The sequence below is a fragment of the Malurus melanocephalus genome, unplaced genomic scaffold (assembly GCF_030028575.1).
Source record: "Malurus melanocephalus ecotype Western Australia unplaced genomic scaffold, MMel_1.1 scaffold_128, whole genome shotgun sequence".
Taxonomy (NCBI): Eukaryota; Metazoa; Chordata; class Aves; order Passeriformes; family Maluridae; genus Malurus; species Malurus melanocephalus.
Genome location: NW_026623360.1, coordinates 702938 through 711843, shown reverse-complemented (window position 1 = coordinate 711843; position 8906 = coordinate 702938).

The following is an 8906-nucleotide window of genomic DNA, read 5'->3' as shown; positions in this document are numbered from 1 at the left end:
TATGACCTTGGAYGGGCCTCAACCCAGCTCACAGGGCACATTTGGGGATGCACATCCCATTGGCATTACTGGGACTAAGCACCTGAGCACCCTGTGGACCTGCTGCACTGAGGGTCCTCAAAAGACCCTTTCTCCCATCATCTGAGCAGCCTCTGTCTCCTCCTATGTTGCCACTGCCCTGCACACCTTGCCAGGCTGGGGACTGGGGTGTCCTGCTGAGCTCTTCTCACTCTGTGGGACTTTCCAAAGGAAGAGAAAGGGCCTGGAGAGTAGGACGAGTCCATAGCTGCAGAGAGATTTTCTGGAATGAAGGACCMTCACCAAATATTGAGAATGCCCATGGGTACACTGAGCTGGGATGAGCTGGAATGGGGTAGAGGAGAACMCTGTTTTAACAAAGGTCCTAAGGAGTGGATAATAATAAATTAATACTCAGAAACACAGAGGATCTCTAGCAGGAGGGAGTGGCACAAGAGGACAGTTGCACCTGAAGCTTTGACTCTACTGGGCTTTTTAGAAGACTGTACTTTCAGCATTGTTCCATTATCCCAGTTTCCCTTTCAGTTAGTGCACAACTCCATGGATCTCAACTATACCCTGTGGTTTCCCGAGGGATTTATGCAGGTGAGGAGCTTAACTGTCTTAAGTGCAGCCAACTTGGGGGGTAAAACTGATGAGGAGTGAGCAGCATTCAMAGCTAATTAAAAATGCTACACTTTAAAATAATTTTTGCTAATTACAAATCTTTAGCAGCACCATTTTAACTACGTTTTCCATATTCCACGGGGATTTGAACTCTGTTAATTTTCCACTGACTCTCTTGGCACCATTTAGCATATCAAAATGACCATGAAATTAAAAAACCTTAGCCATTTTTATTTTTTTAGGAATAAATGCTAGCAGGAACAGGAAGAAGTTTTGCTGCAGGAAAAATGTGACTAAATTCAGCCCCTTTCCCCTTTTTTTTCCCCACAAAAGGACATTATGTTGTAGTGCTGATTGACCCAGAGGAGTACAGGAGCTGCTCTGGGCACAAACTGTGATTGCTCTGCCACGAGGAGGATGCGCAGGGACATGTTTCCTTGTCCCATGAGGCTGGGCAGTGAGTTAGTGCTAAATGACATTCTCTTGGCCTCAAAATGAGTCSGTGTCTGTCAAAATCAGTAGCCTGGTGTTTGAACTCCCACTCTGGGCCCTGACCACTAAGATGAAGCTACCACCCCTGTGCAATGTCAGACTCCAAGCCAATGACAGAATGAACATTGAACCTCCAGTGTGGTGTTCCCAGGTTCCTGTTCTGCCTAAAAAACTGCACTGCTTGCCCCTGTAAGACAGAAATGTCCTTTGAAAAGGATGAAAAAGAGAGGGGGAATGTGAGACTTCTCTTTGGAACAAGGCAGAGTGCATTTGCATTGTCCTGACATCGTCACAGCAACCCAAACACACRAACACCACTCTGTGAATTTGCAAGAAAAATGGCATTATTTAGCAATGAAATCTCCAAATCAGCCTCTGACAGTCACTCTGAAAAACGACGTAAACATTCAACACAAGAACAATCAAAAATACATCAGATTTTTTTTTTAAACTGAGAGGGAAGACTCATATCCTTTTACTGAATTCACGTCTACACAGATCAGTGTCAGCTCTTATTCATTTGCTACTTCTAGCTATGTGCATTTATTTCTGTTCCTTGGGTCTTAGTCACCTTGCCACTGTGATGGCTTTGTTCTGCATGCTCTGATGAAACTGAATGCTGGGTCTTTCTCCAGAGCACAGGRCACATCGTTTTCTGATCCTCTATCATCCATAGAGCATCCTATGAGGGCACACAGCCCTCACTGGCAGCCTCACTCTCTTCTCCTTCATTGGAACAAGAGGGTATCCAGGAGAGTTACCACCCTGCCTCCACCACTGGATCCCTTGTGGACTCTGTGCACATCATGGAACCTTTTCTTGCCTCTTGGAGCCATGAAGCTCTATCAGTCTCAGTGGGATGAGCCTGGCAGCAAGGATTTGTTCTATGTTTGCTTTCCCCACTTGTAAACTGAGCATCATAATACTTGCCTAGATCAAAGGGGGTACGGGGAGAATTAAATAATTAATGTATGTAAAGCACTTTGAAAGATGAAAGGTGCTATATAAGTACAAAGTATTAACTACACAAAAAAAAAAAAACAAAAAAGAAAAACAAAACAAAACCACAAATGAAACCCAAACTGGTTACTGATGCAAGTCTCCAGTTTATTCTGTAAGAAATGCGTGAAATCAAAATAATTGCCACTAACAAATTAGGAGTTAGATTGTGCCAAGCTCTAACACAGCTAGTCAGGGGACTGACAGCCTTGCCGCCTTCTGTGGCCAAATTAGGGCACCCATAAGAGCAAGAAGGCTCCAAAAGCATACCCACAACGGGGATCTGGAAAGAAAGGCGCTTCCTGCATCATTGAATCATCACAAGCCCCATGTCAAATGATACAATTCAAGAATTGATGCCACAGTGCCTTACAACAAGCTGTTCCTTGCTGTTCCTCCGCCTCACTGCTCCAATGGCCAGAAGCCTTCCTCTGGTTCCCAGGCTAAACACACTCATGGCCATTTGTATCCATTTGTCCTTGTGCCAACATTGTTTTAAGTTTAACACAGGATATTTATAGATCAATCGTGTCCTCTCTAACCTCTAACGTTGGGCTGAACCAGGCAATCCCTTTCAGTTTCCTATTGTTCCGTAGGGTCTCCAGCCCCCACCAAGCACCCTGAGTTACACTTGGTCCTGTCGCAGTTCATCCTTCTCTGACAGAGATGAGTAAAGCTGAGTGCAGCCTCCTCACAGGGTCCACSAGTACTTGTTGTCCATCACTAATACCTTTCAGTCCCATGTGGGAAATACTTGATTCATCCTCTCTCACATTTACCTTTTTCCATGGCATACTGTGCTGCCATTTCAGAGCAATCCTGTCACCAGCCAAGGCGCCTGAGACTTTTTTATTTTCCCAGAGAAACTCTGACCCTTCAGCCTTACGTGCCAAACCTTACATTTGGCACAATTGAATTTCATCCTATTCCCATTGTTCCCACCCTCGAGGTCACGCAGTTCTTCCTGTTTGATAGGCTGGGGCCTCTCCGTATTGACAGGCGCTCGCATGTCTGTGTCATCAGGAAATTTCACCACGCACTCCTCCCTCTTTTGTGTGACAGAAAAATATGGACTAAAAGCAGTCCCCAGGCAGCCCTCACACAAATCCACCAGCAACTTCCTTCCAGATCTGCTTTCAGCTCATCCTGCTTTCACCTCCTATCCTGCCATGCCTCACCTGTCTCTGAGATGGTTGAGTTCTTCTGGTGGGAAAGATGGTGCAAGTCCGTAGGGCTCGCCAGACCCAACCAGTGCTTTCAAAGTGGCTGTGCTCCCTYGGGGACATTGCAAAAGAGACTCAGACAAGTTGCGAAGCACTGACATTTCATAACAATGTCAAGCCAAGGAAATATAATACCCAGGGTAACTTGGGATGGGAGGGAATATTCTTCAGCATCTGGTGGAGCACATGCAGCAATTCTGGCAGCACAGAGAGCTCYGTGTCCTCAGGAACCCTTTTACATTACAACATGAAGCCATGTTGGTGTTGCTGCTCAGAGGGAAACTGAGCCCACGGAGATGTGGAGGGCAGAGACAAGGGCCAGGGGGYTTTTCCAGGGGACAAGTGGGCTGAGGTCAGGAGTCCTAAATCTGTCACACACCTCTAGCCCAAACCTTGGGCCTCTCTTTCACCTCAGATAAAGACCARGCAGCTTTGCTCATTTGTGGAGATGATTTGTAGATAGTTTATGTCAATGGAGCAAAGGAGGAAGCGAAGGGATACTGATTTCTGGAAGTARCCAGCTCTTTGTGAGGCAGAAGATTATGGCCCAACATCTACTGGGTCCTGCAGTTGCTAAGACAAGCTCAGGAGGAAACTGGAAAAGGTGAASCCCAGTATATTCAGGTCTTCTTTATCCAGGGAAGATCGATCATCTTTGAACCAGCCAAGAGGTAAAGACAAATCCTGGCCACACTGAGGTCAGCAACCAACTTCARCTGGGTTGAAAATGTCAGCTCCAGCACTCAGGTGCTTCAGGGCTYCAAAGATGACTCTAAGAAAAAACCCCACTTATGGTGCACCCTGGTCGGAGGAAAGTCACAACCACTTGCTTTCAAAAGACCAACTTCTCAGAAAATTCCAGCTGGTGCCTTCCAGAGGACGCAAAAGTGTATTCATTTCAGGCAACTGCAGTGCCTGTGAGTACATCAGGTCTTGAAGCAGTGCTGGAGCAGTGAGTAATGCAGCAAGACTGCCCAAGTGCCAGTGTGAGACCTTGAGCCAGCTGCAGAAACAAAGCCCCGAGTGTCTTTACGTGCCAGGAAGGGCAAGAAATGAGATACATGTGCATATGTTCCACAAAGTTTGTCCTGGATCTTTGGAGGGAACACCTTATTAGAGCTGCTGGTAGTGTTACACCAGCTCAGAAGCAGGTTTTTTTCATGTGCCACTTGAAAATGAGGCCTTTCTAATTTTATTACAAAACATCCACTTGCATGGGACAAGCTGAGCATATTTGGCACCCGCTGCTATGAAACTCCTTCATTTCATGACTCTCAATAATGAAAAGTGGGAGCAGGAGCCCTTGCCCTTCCCTCTGCTGCCCACAGTGCCCATGTCCTGGTGTGAAGCCWCAGGTAGATTTCCTGGAACTTGTGCATATGGTTTAGGGCAGCATCTTGAGCCCTGCATGTGCACGTGGGTGTATGAATGCATCCCTGTGAGCACAGACACAGAACAGACCTAACTGTTATCCTCAGCAAGAACACAGCTGAGAGGATTGGCCTGTTTAACCAGGTAGTCATTAACACCTGGTGAGAAGGGCTAACGGCCATAATACCTCATTAATGGATTTTGACAGATGATAACTTCTTAAAATGTGCATGGAAAGGAGAGGAATGGCTTTGGGAAAAGCACAGAGTGTTTGTAAACTGGTCCTCCCTTGTTTCCAGACTCCTTAACCCTGCCCTGGGAGATGCAAAGGTGTCTGGGCTGGTGTAAAATACTCACCAGAGTGTGGTGATGTGTAGAGCAAGCTGCAGCACTTTGCTTTTGTGTAGTATCACAGCTTCTCGCTTCTTACTTCTCCAGGCTAGTTTTGAGGGACTATCAGTGGTAGCCCCTAAAGATCCTCTCCAAGCCTCGTGCAGAAACGTGATTAAGATACGCCTTTCACCTCAAAGAACCTGCCATGAGAGAAGAGGAYGAGGCAGAAACAATCAGATCTGACTCTGACCTTTATGGATAGCTTAACCTCTGTTAAGTTTTATATAAGAGCCCCCCAGAATTGCCTGGGCAACTGTCTGGATTTAGGGAACCACAGATGCAAGTGAGGAGCCCCAGGCACGAGGCATTTGAGGGAGCTTTAGTGAAAGCAAAGATTCAGGAATTTAATCTGGTGTAGCACAGTAATTTTGGAGACTGCAAGGCACAATTTTTTCCCAATGTGATTTCTTTTACATGCACAGATTTACTTAATGATCAGAGGCAATGGAGCGAGTAAGGTGCATTGTGGAGTACCTTGATCTAAAACTAATCCTGTTCTACTTCCTTCCACATCTGTGACCTCAACCAGCCAAACTGAAAAGCTCTGCACCTTGGTGTCACCTCTAGTGATGCCAAAAAGCACATGGAGCATATGAAAAGAATCCTGTGGGTTGCATGGTTCCTCTGGAGGTCACCTGGCACAACCCAGCACACAGAGCRGAGCCTACAGACACACAAAACAATGTGAAATGGCCTCAGAAGAGCCTGTGGAAAACAAGCCTCACCTCCAGATGACCTGAACCTTAAAAGTGGCTGTGGCAGAAGCCAGCCTGGATTGAAAGTGTTGGACCCATTTCTAATTTGCCTTGTCTTTGATGCAAATGTGCTTTGAAGAGCACCATGTTGTTATTTTCTGTTGTCAATGGGCATGACGTTTTGGAAATCAASCTTGACTTTAAACCCTTTTTCAGTGAGAATCTTTCATCATTCACTTTAATGAGGAATCCCCCTCAGTTCGGCTCAGTCTTTGTGCTAAACCATGGCTACTTGGCAGTGCCTGGTCCAGCTCTGCAGTCCATGGCTCGCTGCAGGGTCAGGGSATCAGGGAAACAAGAAGCAAGGGTGAGGCAGGGTCTCAGCTTCTCCTTAGCCCAGACTGACTCAGAGAATGGTGATCCTTCGGCTGGCTGTGGCACATTTGGCTCCCTCCCAGCTCCAGCTGTCACGCTGGGAGTGGCATCTCCGAGGGGGCCCCTGGGTCAGCAGCTTTTTGTGGAGCTGCTCCTCGGGCAAAGGGAGCCAAATGTCCTACAGTCCTTGGGGCAACGAGGAGAGCTGCRTCCAAGTCTTTGTTCCTTGCTGATTCTGCTGCTCTGGATTTGTGTGCTGCAACACTGCTGTTGGCACTTGGCCGGGGTGCTGATGCCTGGGAGAAATATCTGTGTAAACATGATTATATGTGAGCTAGCTGAGCGTCTCTGGGAGCCCAACCACGCTGAGCCCACTCTGTTTCCAGGGCAAAAATGGCAGGAAAAAGCTGAGCTTTTTGGAGTCCCATGCAGCACTGTGTGTCCCCAGCCCCAGGAGAAGCAGTAGGAAAGACTGTGTCACCACAAAGCTGCAGCCCAGGCCTCGCCTTCTCCACGCCTGGTGTTGTGTGTGCTCTTGGACTCGCTGTCACCATCACCCAGGCTTCGCTGCTTTCTGGCAAGCAGAGGAACAAGAGCAGGCAATGTTTTACAGAAGATGGTGTCTGGCTATGGAAAAGCTGTGCAACATGACTCATTTTGTGTAAAGGACATGAAATTACAACTGCGTGCCACATGAGAGATGGTAGCTGGGCTCAAATCAAAAAACATCCTCATCCAGGAAGGGTATYCAAGCATGTGCTTAATTTAAGAACATACTTAATCAGGGCCTTTGGGCATAAAAGGGTAATGATTATTCTTGTGTTGCTGGGAAAATCCAAGTGACATCCGGAAGATGTATTACTCGAGAAAATTTAGTGTTATTTCAGTGTCCTCGTTTAATCTTTCAATTTCCAAAAATGTAATTCTTTTAATTTGTCATTGCTATGAGTTCCTTCACAGCTGTTTTACACTCGATTGTTRATGCCAAGTGGAATCAGCAAATACAATCTGGTTCAGATAATAAGTGTGGAAGATCAATCCTCCATCCGTCTCTTTTCTCCGTCCCCATTAAACTTCCCAGCATGTAAGATATCTGTGTTTGACTTTGCAGGGAAGGCTAGCCACAGCAAAAGAACTCCTGGTACACACTGTTGAATCATTTGAAATCAGCAACATCCTTGCCCAGAATTTTTTCAATGCATTTGACCCCTCATTTTTTCTCTAAATAACTGTGCATTGCTGCAGAGATCAGAAATGGTGCGATTTTAAGATGGAAATGACTTTAAGAGTGCAAGGAGCCAAGGAGAGGCTGCCTGTCTCAGTGTGACCAGTGCAGATGGCAATTAATGCCTTTGTTTTCCTTGGAAAAACAGAGTGGCACAGCTACTCCAGACCCAAGAGCTTTAAAAAGGCAGCTCTGGTCTATGCTGACCACATTTCATGGTTTCATGCCCAAACCTTTCTGTCACTGTACAGCAGATGTCCCCTGAGCTGGCCTTGACTTCTCCCTGCCTAGGGACTCTGGGCACCAGCTGGAATTTTCAAAGGGGCTGCWGGGATCTGGGACCCAAGTGGACATCCCACCTATACCCTGTAGGAGATATTCAGCCTGCTGCCCTTGGAGCATGGCCTCATTTTTTTTAGTTACTTGCTGTACAGCGAAGATATTTAGGCACCTGTTTTACCAGAGATTCTCCAGCCAAGAGATAAACAAGGGCTGTTATTGGCCATAAGGTAAGTGCYTGTTAATTTTATTGACTTTGGGTTAAATCCTGTTCATCCTCCTCAGGCAATTACTCCCACTGAAACCAATATGAATGTCTGCACGAATAAAGCAGTTGGATTTTGGCCCCTTTTAGAAGACAGCAATCATAAATCTAGCTGCCAACACAAATCCAGGTGTTAACCAGGGATTTTCCTTGGGGGAATAACCACAGTAAAGATCTGTGGGATAAAACTGGGGAAATGGATGGCATAAAGGAAAAGAAAATTTAACTTCATTTTACCCTGGTAATATTAGAGTAGATTTTCAACTGGGCATCAGTAAAACATGTCCTTAGCTTTGCCACTGCTTCCTTGTCTGACCTTGGTGATGATCCTTGAACATCCTGTCCTTCTCAATGCTGTGGTTAAATATAATTWTATGTGACTTTGAGAGACAAGATACCCAGTGAGTGCAAGCTATTGTAAGGATATTTTAAAAACTACATGATAGTGACAAAACCTCTTGGTGGGAAACTGTGAAAACAYAGTACTCTAAGCAACAAGACTAGAGGAGAAGGGCTTTTCTCWTTTTTTTTTTACCTCTTGTTTATTTTCCTCTTCCTTTTTTGAGCAATATATCTTAATCTTGCTCTATGGATGTAGCATGAGAGTTATGTGYGCAGAAAGCATCTGAAACCACTTTGTTTCTAGTTTTCTTTCATCCATTTGTTATTATAAATAACCAAAGAGGATATTGCTTAATCCATAAAACAAAGTGACATCATAATTTATTAATACAGAAGACACAGTTCATTGCTGTTAAATGCCATAAAGAGCTGGAAATAGAGTAGTTTCTCAGAAGACACTGCCAGCGTGTCAGAGGAAATATTTCCTTGATGCTATATCAGCACATGTAAGATCCTCTCTGAGTGCTTCACCATTTTAGCTAATTCCAGCTGAACTGCTCTGCCACATCCAAAGGAAGTTTTGGTGGGGATTTCTCCAGTCT